This window comes from Neoarius graeffei, chromosome 4 (genome assembly GCF_027579695.1).
Source record: "Neoarius graeffei isolate fNeoGra1 chromosome 4, fNeoGra1.pri, whole genome shotgun sequence".
NCBI classification, from domain to species: domain Eukaryota; kingdom Metazoa; phylum Chordata; class Actinopteri; order Siluriformes; family Ariidae; genus Neoarius; species Neoarius graeffei.
In genome coordinates this window covers 2,650,185-2,665,176 of record NC_083572.1, presented here as the reverse complement: position 1 = coordinate 2,665,176, position 14,992 = coordinate 2,650,185, and the positions used below count along the sequence as shown (strand labels likewise).

Below are 14,992 nucleotides of genomic sequence, written 5' to 3'. Positions count from 1 at the left end.
GTGTGTGTGTGTGTGTGTGTGTGTGTGTGTGTGTGTGTGTGTGTGTGTGTGTTATTAAGACTGAAGAACTGAATAGCAGGTCATGGCTGCAGTAAAAAAAACAAAACAGAAATAGAGTTCTAATGTTTATGGAGTTTTTTTCCAGTATGAGATTGCCATGGAGACTGTGTGTGTGTGTGTGTGTGTGTGTGTGTGTGTGTGTGTGTGTGTGTGTGTGTGTGTTAATAAACCCACCTGCATCTCAAGTAGCCCAGAGCTGCAAAATGCTGACTACAGCAGAGAGAGAGAGAGAGAGAGTGTGTGTGTGGGTAAGTTTTATGTGAGTTTGTGATTTGTGTGTGTGGGTGTGTTTCCCTGCCTCAGTGTATCTTTATGGGTGTTGTTACTGGGTGCGTGTGAAATATATATATATAACACATGGGTTCTTTGTTATTTCAGGGAAAACATATAAAAAGAAATGTTGTGTGTGAGGAGTTAAGGTGATAGTCTATAATGCCATGGCAGGCTGTATAATGATCTGTGCTGCAGGAGAACACACTCCTCTGTTCTGCTTTTCCCGCTCTGATCGATACACTCATCTTTCCGTTTCAGCTCCTCTGCTGTACATCAAAAGCTGAACTTCTGACTTCAGTGGCGTGGTGATAAATCAGTGTAACGATATACCGTGATTATCAAATCCAACATCATTAAATCATTCATGCTGTGCTTTACCACTTGAGATAAATCCATCACCACCGACACTATTTTCAGTCATGAAACTAAAACACGAAGCACTTTATTCTTCTTCTCCCTCAGCACTCTGCCACCGATTACAATTTCCTATTTTTTATTATTTATTAGCTTTGTTGAGGGGCAGCATGGTGATGTAGTGGTTAGCGCTGTCGCCTCACAGCAAGAAGGTCTGGGTTCGAGCCCCGTGGCCGGCGAGGGCCTTTCTGTGCGGAGTTTGCATGTTCTCCCCGTGTCCGCGTGGGTTTCCTCCGGGTGCTCCGGTTTCCCCCACAGTCCAAAGACATGCAGGTTAGGTTAACTGGTGACTCTAAATTGAGCGTAGGTGTGAATGTGAGTGTGAATGGTTGTCTGTGTCTATGTGTCAGCCCTGTGATGACCTGGCGACTTGTCCAGGGTGAACCCCGCCTCTCGCCCGTAGTCAGCTGGGATAGGCTCCAGCTTGCCTGCGACCCTGTAGAACAGGATAAAGCGGCTACAGATAATGAGATGAGATGAGCTTTGTTGAGTGTTTTGTGTATATACTGTATATCCCTCACTGTGTTAAGTAGTAAACAGTGTCTAACGTCCTGGTTCCATCTTGAAGTTGACTATTTTCCTAAAAAATGCTCAGCGTGCTGAGTGACATCACGAGTCCTGAAGCATTGTTTCATGTCATGAGAATCGAGACATTTTTATAAAGTTTGTTTCAAAAGCAATCATATTTTTTGGTATGAATGCATGAGAAATACTTGAAATACCTCTGCATGTGACACACTCAGAGGAACATGCTGTCTGCCCTCTTCTGCATACATGAACTCACAAACACCTGCAGTTGGCTCGTGATGCCGTGATTGACAGGGGAGAGATAGAGTATGCCCCTCCCACCCTGACATCATGACACGGCCAGTTACGCCTCCTGACACACTCGTGATGGCCGTTGCATCGTCAGGATTCGAAGTCACGATCTTGCAGGTGCAAGGTGAACAAATTTTCGAAGTATTGAAAAACAGTGTGAGGTGTGACAGAGTTTGTGTTTATGCTACGGTTTGGTCAAATTTCCAACTTTAATCCTCTTATGCTAATTTTACACGGGCACCAGGAACAAGTTGCGCCCACTTTCCGTCACGGTTACACGCTCAAGGCCAATTTATGCTGATAACGCAGTCCTCGCAGATAGCGTCGCAGACAGTGTCTGCATAGCCCCCCCACCTTCGCAGACGCTCTGCACGCACCTCCCAAAAATTGTGACCACCGCAGAAGCCTCGCAGACAAGAGTGCTCTGATTGGTCCACTCTGCATCCGCTGTACACGCACTTCCGCTTCCCTACTTTCCCGGTTTGGTTTGTTTTCACGACCGCCATTTTTAAAAACACGAGCGCAGATGGAGCAGCACGAAGAGCGGTTGATCGAGGAAGTGAGGAAGTACGTACATCTATACGACTCCAGTTCTAGTCATTATAAGTAACCGGAGGATAAACACTCCACTAACCACACCCACCAACTACTCCTAGCGATTTCACGACTTCACGCCCCCTTGTGTTGTGGCAGTGAATAACATCGCGCACGCCTATTACTCCCCGCTCAACGATAAATTACAACTGTCTGCGAAAAGCTATCTGCGAAAGCCTTGTCGCAAGAGCATGCAGAGGCCTTTACTCTCTGCTCTCCTCTAACAGGAATTTGCCGTGAAGCGGTCTTTTCCAGATGATAAATGACCCAGATGAGCGTTATCGCGCATGTGTAAGCCCTCCGACTTGCCTCCGATTGTGTTTAGATGGCAAGCGGGAACAAATTTCACCTAGAACAAGATGTTCCAGAGCAAGTTGCGAGCACTCGTGTAAAATTATCTGGGAAGAAATCATGTTTACACGAGCAGTTGTGCCGAGGCAACTTGTTCTGGTGTAAACACCCGTGTAAAAGCAGCTTTAGAGACAAATTATACTAAAGTGAAGCTTTTTAGATGGATCGGTACCCTTAATCCTATAAATTCCTTGGACATGCAAATGTAAAGTACTTTCAAAGCTGATACGGGACAGAACCGGTCCATGAAGGCAGCTGTTTATATGAATGATATCCTCGTCTTGTTAGCGAGCTGAACCTGCATGTTGTGATGCGGATAAGAAATGATATCTCGATTTGGCATGTGCGTTCGGGTCACGTGCGTGTTTTATCCGGATTTGGTTCCTCTGTGTGGTGTACAGGTATACAGAGTGTGTGGAGTCAGCCAGCTGTCAGTGTGTGTGTGTGTGTGTGTGTGTGTTTGGAGATCATCTTCCAACTCTATTCTGTCGTGTTCGCAGTCATCTCAGACGACCTTGTTTTCTCTCCACATGTGGTTTTGTGGTCGTTTGGCGAACATCCATACCGTAGATAAGAACCTCCTCACTAATGGCATCGTTATCGTTATGTGTAGCTCCGCCATCTACAAATCTCTCCAGCAGCAGCGAGCGTTCAGCGTTTAGGTCATTAGCTGTGCTGCTCTTACTCCATTCCTAATGCTGGGCAGACACTGTGCGATTTTTGGCCCGATTTTGACACGATTTTCACTCGTGCGACTATTTTGGAGATCGGGCCGAGTTTTGGCTCAGTCGTGCGTCTCGGATCGTGTAGTATACATGGGGTAACGACAAGTGATTAACACCTCACGACCTCCTCCCGATCGATCGGATGAAAATCAAACCTGTTTGAAATCCTGAGCATCGGATCGTATAGTGTGAGAACAGGAATCGTAAGCTGCGTGCTGTTGACCCCGCGATTCACTCGTACAGTGTGAGCAGCAGCTGAATACCGCGACTGAAAAAATCGCACAGTGTCTGCCCAGCTTAACACTGCACTGTGTACTGATTGATGAAGCGTTTGATTCTTTTACATTCCAGCAACAAACCTGCCAGCAATTTTTAATAACTCTTTATCCTTTTTATAGTTACGGATAATGATCGCCAAACAAGTTATTTCCTGTTCTCACATACGTTATAGCAGCTGTAAACACTCGTTCCCTTACCGGCCTCGCTTTATTTCTCTCTATTGCTGAAACGCAGCTTGTCGTGTTACCAAGAAGCGTAAACTCGTCTGTCCTGAAGACGTCGGAAAAAATAAAATTACAGCTCCACCTCTGACACCGGAGACTCCTTCCATCAACGTGAATAAATCAATGTTATGTGGAGCATCAAGGCCGTCAAGTACAAGACCATCCGTGCTGTCCGAACGAGCCATCGCTATAGAAACGATAATATATGGTATTACAACGAGCAGCGTAATATAAACCTGTGATTTACAGCTGGATGACCTCCAAGAAAGGTAACTAATCAGAATCTGTCGACTGAAAGTTCCCACTGTTTCCTCAAATGGAGGTGATGCAGTGAAAGAAACTTATTTTACATCCTGAGGGGGGAAAAAGCAATGCAGGCCGTAGGAGTAAGAATTGGGCATCTTTGTGCTGAACTTGATGATGGAAAGAGATTTTATAAATCCTCCTACAGCAAATCAGCCCTCACCAACAACTTGGCTGAACATCTGGCTGTGGAACCTTTGGACTTTTTCATGGATTGAGCAGGTTGGATAGCTGTACGCTCAGGAGCTTTTCCGATCATAAAACCGTTCTGTTGAAAGTTTAACGGTTTTTACTTCAGGACTAACAGAACAGCTGACTCGTGAAACTCCTGTTTGCATTTAATGTAAATGTTACATTTCGCTTCTTTAGTTCTGTCTGACGAGTGCGGAGTTCCAGGTGTTTATCCTCTAGTGGACCAAAAGCAACCCTAAGGAGAGTCGTTGAGGTCACATGGGTTGTTGACCCTCTCAGCTGTCCTGTAGGTGTTGGGGTCACTGGAGGCCAAGTGTGAACGGTGTTAGCAGCCTAGAGGGTCGTTAGGGTGATCTGCGGGTCGTTGAAGTCAGCCGAGTCTTGGTGTGGATGTGTATTCAGTTTTCTGGGAAGCGTGCCAAGGACTGCATTGTAGGTGGCTGATAAGTTTTGTCTCAGACCACCTCCTCTGTCAAGTGATGGTCGTTCCAGGTTGATGAAGACGGCTTCTTTTACTCCTCTGTTACCCCTTTTCCACCAAATCAGTTCCAGGGCTGGTTCGGGGCTGGTTCTGGTTCACAACTCATTCAACTTGCGAGCCAGCTGAGAACCAGTTTGCTTTTCCATAGCTCGCGGTGCTAAGGGAAGCCACATCATTACATCGTTGTATACGTCAGTTACGTCGCTGTATACGTCATTACGTCGCTGTATACGTCAGTTACGTCGCTACGTTTGCATAAACCTTGGCGTGAATATCGAAGCAAAAACAACACGGAAGAAGCAGCAGCAACAACAATAATAATAATAATGGATGACTTCATGTTTGTACAGCTGCTGCTTCTCGTCGCTTAAAAATGGCGATCTTTCGCGGTCTTGTTATTGTTGTTGGTCTTAACAACTCCGCCCCCCCGCTGACGTAAGCGGTTCTTTCCTCTGGCCCAGCAGAGAGTTGGTGCTAGCCTGGAACCGGTTTTTCTGGCCCCAGAGCCAGTTCTTTGTCAGTGGAAACAGAAAACCCGGTTCCAAACTAAGCACTGGCCCCGAACCAGCCCTGGAACTGCTTTGGTGGAAAAGGGGCATGTCAAACCACCGGTCTTCCTTGGGTCAAAAGTCTTGCCTTATGAGACGCCTGTCTGTCACAGCAGTGAGGCAAGAAGCCAGCAACCTTTTATTTTGAACGCAGCATCTGTCACGTTCACAGTCACCAGACTTGCAAGGTATTTGTTTAACACACCAGTTTGTTTCATGTATTCATGTTCTTCTTTTTGATCTTGTTCTCCTTCTGTATTTGGCCCGAGGTCCTGTCCCAGATTGCCTGACCCTTTCTTGCTTTTGATCAGAATTCTTGTTCATGTTTAGGATTTGTTTGCACTAGGGCTGGGCGATATGAGAAAAAATTATATCACGATATATTTTTTTCAAAATTTTCGATAACGATATATATCACGATATAAATCAAATCACCATTTTTGTTTTTTCTTTAATTTTCTGCTCAAAATATGAACATTACAAATTAGTAGTTCCTTCCTAATTAACAAAAATAGCTTAACAAGCCTTCAAGTTTCACAGAACCAAAACAAACTGGATGCACATTCTTTTGTTCTTTTTGTTCAAATGAATAAACTGAAAAATAAAAACTATATACCATTGTTAATCATTTGTGCAAATTCTAGCAGCTTTCAAATAAACATAAAAGACATATTGACGTGTAAACCTTATGCTGCAAGGAGAAAAAAGTACAATCCTGTACGTCAGTGTTTTTAAGGTTTTGTGTAACACTTTGTTGTATGTCCGATTTTAAATATCCAAAATACCTCCACACAACCGAAGATCTCTGGCCCTTCTTTTCAACGATGTCCTCCAGGGCAGTGCTCTGACTTTCCTGTTCAGAACTCCGGTCAGTCGGCTTCTCGCTCATTTTTATAATCGCTTTGTTTCACGCTTTGTTGGAGAAATGCCGCGCTCCTGCAAACTTCACCACAGCCATGCTGTGCGTTGCTGCTACACGTGTTTGTGTGTGCACGCAACCTAACTTGACGTGGCTCTCTTCCAACTGATTGGTTACGTGCGGTACTGTTTAGTTATGATTGGCTATTCGCGTGTCTGTCAAAACTTCGGATGAAGTAATTTTATTGAAGGCGTAGGCATATCGTACGTGTCTAATTTCTAATCGTAGAGATTTTATTTCGTGAATAACATCGTAATCGTAAAATCGCCCAGCCCTAGTTTGCACTGCGTTCATTAAATTTCTGTAATCCACATTTGCATCCGTCTTCCTTCCCTGAGACCATCATCGTAAAGCATCATGTTCAGAGAATTTCACACACCTTATCTGACAGACACATAAACAGCATGAAGATTACAGTAGTGTTTTTACAGGATGCAGAAGGATGTTCTCCAGTGTGTGTGTGTGCGCTCTTTAGTGTGAAACTTTAATATTAGATCAGAGCCTCATGGATCCATAAAGAGACAGTTAACTCTCCAAACACACTTGCATGATATGAAAATAAAAAAAATGGACAATCTTATTGGAGAACATTATTTTAACGGCTTCCCAGTGAAATGAATCCCTGATCTCTTGTTATCTCCACACACACACACACACACACACGGTGAGCTGCCTGAGATGCAGTTACACTGCCAGTCAGACGAGCTGAGTGAGCCGTTTGTCGTTATACCGTGTGCTGTCTGGATTTACAGCTGTGACCTTCATGTCGTCTGCGAGTGTGAAACTGGATGTGCTCAAAACCACCGCTGGAGGATTATAACGCAAGAAGAGGATGATGTTGGGATTTCGTACACATTATAGGAAAACGTACAGCCGCTAAACCCCACCCATGAACCGTGCATTTACACGTCGCGTTCTGCTGATACGGGTCGATATTTACAGAGTAGGGAAGCCGATGGCCAGGAAGGTTCTGGGACACTGTAATAAGAACTGATAACAGGAGAAGAGAGATGAGTAGGTGAGAATAAAAAGGTAAGAAACGAGACAGAATGAAGACGTATAATAAAAGAGAAGAACAAAAATAAAAGAAAGTAAACAGGAAGAAAAGCGAAAGAAGGGCAAGATGAGGAGCAATGAAGCAGAAGAAAATAAGAGAAGAGAAATGATAAGAAATTATTTAATGGAGCGATACATCACCATTATATCATACTGGAGGCTGAGTGTGTGAATGCAGTGATGAAATGGCTTCAGGGAGGCTGAGTTAGCACTTTCTGAGTGAAGAGGAAAAGCTCCTTCAGTTTATCTCCTCTCAAATTCTGGATCCTGATTGGTCAAAAGAGAAGGTGCTGATTAATTTTCTAAAACCGCAATAAACCATTTTTGAGCATCAGAGAGAGAGAGAGAGGAAAGTTTGAAAGCCATTACAGTAAATGTTGAAGCTGGAGACAGATTTGGTTTCAGCTTTTAGCAGATCCTTAGCATCCATTTCCTGTAGAAACTTTACACACTGTAGAAACTTTACACACCTTAAACACTGTACAAACTTTACACACTTCAGTTTAAGTCACGTCAGTTTATTTGTATCACACGTTTAACGTCAGACCTTGTTGCAAAGCAGCTTTACAGAAAAATTAAGACTTTAAACATATAAACTAATTTTATCCCTGATGATGAAGCCTGAGGTGACGGTGGTGAGGAAAAACTTCCTCAGATGGCATGAGGACGAAACCTCAAGAGGAACCAGACTCAAAAAGGAACCCCATCCTCATCTGGGTGATAACGGATAGCGTGATTATAAATAACTCGCTTTTATAACTGTGTCCCATAGAGTCACAAAGTATCATTGTGTCACCAGGAAATTCATTATAGTTTAACAGGAAGTCACACTTTAAAAACACTGCGCACACTACACATTGTACAGACTTTACACAATTTACACACTATACAAAATGTACATACCTTCCACACTGTACAAACTTTACACACTACAGACTTTATATAGCTTACACACTGTACAAAGTTTACATACTTTACACACTGTATGTTACACACTTTACATACCTTACCCACCACTGTACTCACTTTGCCTACTTTACACACAGTAGAAACTTTACACGCTATACAAAAGGTACATAATTTTCACACTGTACAAACTTTACACATTACACGCTGTTTACAAATTTTACAATACCTCACACACACTAGAAACTTTACACACTTGTACACACTGTATAAGCCATGCTCTGTGATTGGAAATGCGGCATTAGAGATGCTTAGACACACCTTTACCCAAGGGCGGCTGGTGCATAAGGGCGACTGGGCGACGCACTGCCAAAACGAAAAAAAAAAAGTTTTTTTTCTTTTTTTAAAACAAACTTTCACCAGCGCTGCTTGAGGCCGTTTTAATCTGTCTCTGGGTATCATTGTCCAATCAGGGTGGTCTTGCTTCTAGAGTACCGCCCCTTTTGGGGCGATTTCAGTCACGCTGAAAATCGCCCAAGAGTTCACTGATAGAGTCCCATGTTAATATATTTTTTTCTCCTGACTGACACTTCAATGCAGTCTCTATGGGTTCCGGGGGGGCGTGCCCTAACGTGCTTACGTCACTGCGAAGCGCGGCAAAGTTGCGTTCGATCCGCTCAGTTTCTGAGGTGAGATGGATGCGGAAAGCAATTCAGTGCGGTCCTTAAAAGAAGTTCCATTTAGTCAGCGATCAAATCGAGCTAAATTGGCAACAAAACAAGCTGGACCCCCTCGACCAAATCTAAACATAAATTTCGACAAGGGGGGGAATCATATACTCGAGGTTTTACTTCAACATGGTCCCAGCGCAAATCCTGGTGAGCTGGCTGCGAGGACGCCTCAGCGGTTTTCTGCTCCCCCTGCTTACTTTCCCACCCTGGAGGGGCTCCACGGACAACACTGCTTGGACGGTCACTGGAGTTTCGGACATGCGTCATTTGTTGGAGAAAATAAAAAAACATGAGTCATCAAAGATTCACATGGGCAGCTGCCGGAAATTTTCGGCTTTTGGGAGAGTGAACATCGCTACACAACCGGATGAGGGCTACAGGCTAGCAGTTCACCGCCACAACGATGAGGTGAGCAAGAACAGGCACATATTAAACCGGCTCACCCAACGCGTGAAATGTTGTGGAGTGTTTGAGTTAGCTCTACGAGGCAAAGACAATGTAATAGCCTACCACTCTTCAATCCTCCCCCCCCCACTCTCTCACACACACGTCACAGAATCCGTTCACTTTTAATGTTTTCAATGTGCATTTTTATATTTGCCACACTTTGCTCTGAGAGTTAGCACTTTGGTAATATCCTTGGTAAATACCAGTAATTGCAAGATCTAAAGATCCACTCATCTATTTATTCAACTGCTATTGTTATGTTAGCCAACTATTTACACTGTTTTGTTACAGTAAGTGCACTTTCCTGTTTGTCCTTAAGTTGCACAGTCTGTCTTGCTGGTCATGGAGTTTGAAGTACAAAATCTATTTACAGAACATTCTGTAGAACAGTTGACTTGCTACCCAGGTCAATTTACTTCAGTCCTGTGGACATTTATGGTCCGTGTAGACATAACGGGGGGAAAATTGCCCCCCCTGAAAAAAAATTCAGGAGCCGCCACTGCCTTTACCTCCTCTCCTGTTGATTTATTGTAATGCACTGTTTTTGTTTAGTACGTTTACTCTCGATGCTCTACAGGAAGGTCAGAATGCTGCTGCTGTAAGTTAACATGCGAGGTCAGATAGACGGAGTCACATGACCCCTTTACTCAGCCCCTCTTCGCTGTCTCACTGCGTTTAGGACTGTTTATTCCCATTGTGACTTCCAGAGCATTGCGCAGTCAGGCTCCTGCGTTCGTGGCTGATCTCTCTCACCCTCTCACTCATCAGCTCACTCACTCGGGTCAGACAGGCGCAACCTTACCGTCTGCCCCCCCGACCCGCCTGAACACCCGCCGTGATCGACCTTTTGAAGCTGTAGCACCTACACTGTGAAGTGTTCTGCCTACACGCTGCTGATTCTGTGGGTTCCTTTAAACTCAGGCAGTTAAACTCGTATCTGTTCACACGGCCGTTTGGATCAGCTGGACGCACTCAGCCTGCGTTTGACGTATTTATTGTGTATTTTTAGTTTGGTGTATTTTTGTTTTATAATGGCTCTTGTGAAGCAGTTTGAGTTTTGTCTGAGAAAAGTGCTCGGTAAATAAATTAAACTTACATACTTTATACACTAACAACTTTACACACCGTCCAATTATAGAGAGCGTGTACGTGACGTCACGAGGTCACGTGATATTTGTTTATCTGCCATCTTGGACGGCATGGCCGCGCATAGAACTTAGACGAACCCGTTCTAATTATCAAGTGTGTGGGAGTAGATCTTTCGAGAATGGTTATATCTTGTTCAGCATTTGGTTGTACCAATAGACAGGGCCAAAAGGAGGGCGTGTCATTTTATAGATTCCCCGCAGACGAGGAGAGACGCTGTTTTTAGTCACTGCACACTTTATTGGACCATTGGGGTCTTTTCAAAATATTAGTTAGAACTTGCTGTATAATTGTAGTCTACTGCACCACCTATCACCAAGCTGTGATCAGAGAAATATAACTGGTTTTCACATGGACGTGTAATATTAATGTTCTTAATCAGGGATGCAAACGACACGCCTTTTGGCGGATGCCGCCTTTTTCACGGCTGAATCGTGCAGATCCGATTTTTTTTTTTGGGGGGGTGTTGGAGTGTCTGAATAATTTCATCAAAGTAAATTCTGTATTAAAATTACTAAATGAGCAAATGCCGTTACAGTCCATGAAACAGGAAGTATGAGAAGAAAACAGTAAATCAGAAAGCTACGCACATTTGCGCAGCTTCCACGCAAACGTGAGCAGCTTCCTGATTTACTGTTTTTCAGACAAAAACATACATATTTACAACCCTGTCATTATCTGGAACTGAGTTTAGATTTCGAACATTCTTACGATAAAACGTCCTGCATAGTCGCTTTATGATAAACATCTTAATGCCACTTACCCGTGAGGTTATCAAGTAGACATTCTTCTTCGGAACCTTCCAGAGGTATAGTTGAGATATCCATCCCACAACAAAATATTTATAAGCTTCCAGGCTCTTGTAAGCTTTGAGGGCTTTGCCAGTGTAACACGATTCACGATTAACGAGAAAATTGTAAATGTCGTGGTAGGCCAGATCGGGCAAATCGCCGGCACCGCAGCTCCGAATTTCCCTGAACAAGGATTGCGGCAAGTTGTACGAATCTGCAATCCTCAACCTGGAACACTTTTCCACGTAACGCTGCCTCACGTCACCTTCAAGATGCTGAACAAACTTAGACAAGTTATCGCGCGATGTAGATGGGGTATTTTCCGAATTTTCTTGGGGATTACTCCCTGGATCCATTACGCTCGCACAAGCTAAACAATCCTGAAGCCGTCCAATACGGCGGAGTAAACACGGATGGGTCACGTGACTGCACTACACACTGTGTACACTAAACACTACACATTTGAGACTTTACACACTGCATTTCTGTGCTGTATACATTGTAAACACTTTATTCCTTTCATTCAATTTACACAATTTATACACTGCACACGCTTTACACCCTGTACACACTCTTCCTCTTCACCTTCAAAGCACCTGCAGCTCTGAATCTACTGTATCTGAATTCGTTATACTGCGTCTGTTAGCCACATTAGCCTCGTAACGTCAGTGCTAAACTACAGACGCACACGTGTCTCACACTTCATTAACACGTCTCATCTGAGTGATGTTCTGATCCGAGCGAGTGTTTAATGCAACGCTTACACTGTAGATAAAGATCATTAACGCTGTTCACCTTTCATTACATCTCCCTGCTTCTCTCTTTACAGGTGCTGAAGGATGAAAGAAGAGCCTTGAAGATGTGTGTGTGTGTGTGTGAGAGAGAGAGAGAGAGAGAGAGCAATAATTAGTGTGTCTACAAAACAAACCAAAAATTTTTCATTTTAAATCATTGAACATTACAGCTGAGATCTTTAGAAATGACTCATTTGGTAAAAAGACGGATAAAGGTGTGTGTGTGTGTGTGTGTGTGTGTGTGTGTGTGTGTGTGTGAGAGAGAGCAATAATTAGTGTGTCTACAAAACAAACCAAAAATTTTTCATTTTAAATCATTGAACATTACAGCTGAGATCTTTAGAAATGACTCATTTGGTAAAAAGACGGATAAAGCTGTGTGTGTGTGTGTGTGTGTGTGTGTGTGTGTGTGTGTGTGTGTGTGTGTGAAATGAAGCAGATTTCAGCTCTCAGTGTGGGGTTTTTCTCTCATCTTCGCTGCCTGGTTGTGTGTTATGTAATCTTTGTATGCTGCAATGACACACACACACACACACACACACACACACAGACAGACACACCCATTACGGGTTGCCTCTGCATCATTTCTGTCACTGCAGCTCGATGAAACGTTTTTGGAAACTAAGGACCATTAATTATTAAAGACCCATCAAAGAACCATTTTTTTGGAAACTAAGAACCCCGACTTATCCAACAAACCCATGAAAGAACCCTCAGATCTCAGTGTGTGTGTATTAACCGGGTCAGGATTCAGCACAAAGTGTAAATTATTCCTCATTATTTTTTCTTTGTAGCTAGAACCTCGAACCTGTCAGGGGCTTAACATTTAACGTCTTGGTATTTAGTATGTTCTGGGGGGGGTTCTTTCGAGAAGATTTTGTAGAATATTTGAAGAATATTTTATACTGCATTTTATTTTGTAGACTATTCAGAGAACATTCTGAAAATGAAAGGTTTTTATCCTTGTAGGGTTTTGGAGCCGATTCTGAGAGGAAACACTGCCATAAGGTTCTCTACGGAACCAGCGAAGGCTCTCTATGGATTTAAAGCCGAGGCCTTCGTTTGATCCGAGACGATAACAGGAAATTACAGATAATTTGATAAGAACCGATCGTTTTGCTCTGATCCTGATTGCGTCCGTCTGTAAAATGTTTATTTCACAGGAAACGATGAAATCACTGAATTAAAAAAAAACAAAACACAAGAACTGAAAGGACCACAGATCACAAGTGCATTTTTTTTTTCCAGATATATCTGATTGTCCTGTTTTCCCATGATTCTTTGCAGCTTTTTGATTTTTTTTTCATCTTTAATTCTCTCGGAGTAATCTGATCCGCTCGTAAGCGATCCCTCGCGGTTGATTCCATTAGTCTGCTGCTTTTCCTTACACTCACTTTTTTTTTCCTTCTCCTGAAGGAAATGTCATTTTTGCCTCCTTTAAATTCAATCCAGGTTTTTGATTTTGTTTCGTCATGACTTGAAGCTTGTTTCATTTGGTACACTCTCAGGGTTCTTCGGATGTTAAAGGTTCTACTTGTGAACTTTTCCAATTGAGAACCTTTTTGAAAAGAATCATTGAGAATAGTTTTGGTCTTGGCCAAACTTGGTCCCACCCACCAGCCAGCTCTCCACCAATCATACAACAGCTACAAGGGAAGCTGAAACACGTGACGCCAACCATCTGTCTGCTTGTACTGCGTCACTGGGCCCTGTAGCACACTCAGAGGAAAGTGCTGTCTACCGTCTTCCACATACACGATCGACAGGAGAGAGAGAGAGACAGCAGGCCCCTCCCACCCTGTTTTGACTTCCAGCCACAAACAGGATTCAAACTCTTTTTTTTGTTTGTTTGTTTGTTTGTTTGTTTGTTTGCCCGGTTTGGATTTTTACAACATGTCTCGCGAACTTCACCTCACTCGCAAACAAGGAGAGGATGGACAAGCGAGGAAAGACTAATTTCAAAGTATTTGTTGCTGAAGCAGGGCTCGACATTACACTGCAAAAAATAAAAATCTTAGGAAGTTTATTTGTCTATTTTCAAGTCAAAACATCTAGCCACCTTTATTATAAGACATAATTGCCCAACAAGCAAAACCTCATTTAGCGAGAGGCTAGTTTTTAGACAGTCCATCTTGAAAATCTTGTAGCGACAAAATGTCTTGAAAAAGTCTTATTTGGAGCACCTTTGAAAATAAAACAAGTTTTATTTAAAACAAGTAAGTACATTTTGGACATTTGTCAAATGCAGTTCATCTTGTTTCAGGAAAAAAACCCAAAGTATGCTTGTTTTGGGAATAAATGAACTTTACTGAAATCTTTGAATCTTTCATTACAATTCATACATTTCAAAACATATACTCTAGACCAGACAAGCGCCTTCAAAAAGGCTTTGAGTGAGTGGAGGCGTTTTAGTGAGGACTTTTTGGAATGCTGTGAGTTAAGTTCAGTGGGGTTTTTTTTGTTGTTGTTTTTTTTTTGTGCCTGATCTTGTAAACCCCTCGTACACATGAATAGTCAGTGCCCCCCAAAATGCACTGTTGCTTTGGCGTTGTGTAAGCACTGTAAGTCAAAATGCATAGACTTTTTTTTTTTTTGGTGCCTGAGGTCCTGGGGAAGTGGAATCTTAAGAGATGTTTTAATGTTTGAATGTTGAAATGGGAAAAAATAAATAAACTTGTTGCAATGCTACACGTGTCGTCAACTTGATTCAAGATAGTCTCTGGTCTCATATCTAGAGTATTTTACTAATTACAGGTCACAAAAGGAGAATCTTTTAAGCTAGCAATGCTTAGTTGTAGAATTTAACAATCCTAATATTAGTATATTTGTCTTAAATTCAGTTTTTAATGCTAAGACTTTGTCATGAATTTAAGTGAAATACCCTTAAAATGAAATAAATAAAAATGACTTGAATGGCTAAATGTAAGAAGTACGATCTT

The 14,992-nt window shown here is 42.7% G+C and overlaps 1 protein-coding gene across 4 annotated transcripts in view; it reads left to right on the top strand.

The window, feature by feature from the left end:
- Positions 1 to 14,741, top strand: part of LOC132884729 (endonuclease V-like) — a 56,742-nt gene extending 42,001 nt beyond the window's left edge. For all 4 annotated transcript variants that reach the window (XM_060918623.1, XM_060918624.1, XM_060918620.1 and 1 more), the window contains one exon: positions 12,089 to 14,741. The gene's annotated coding sequence lies outside the window, so the exon portion shown is untranslated. The remainder of the gene's footprint in view (positions 1 to 12,088) is intronic.
- Positions 14,742 to 14,992: the final 251 nt, after the last annotated feature.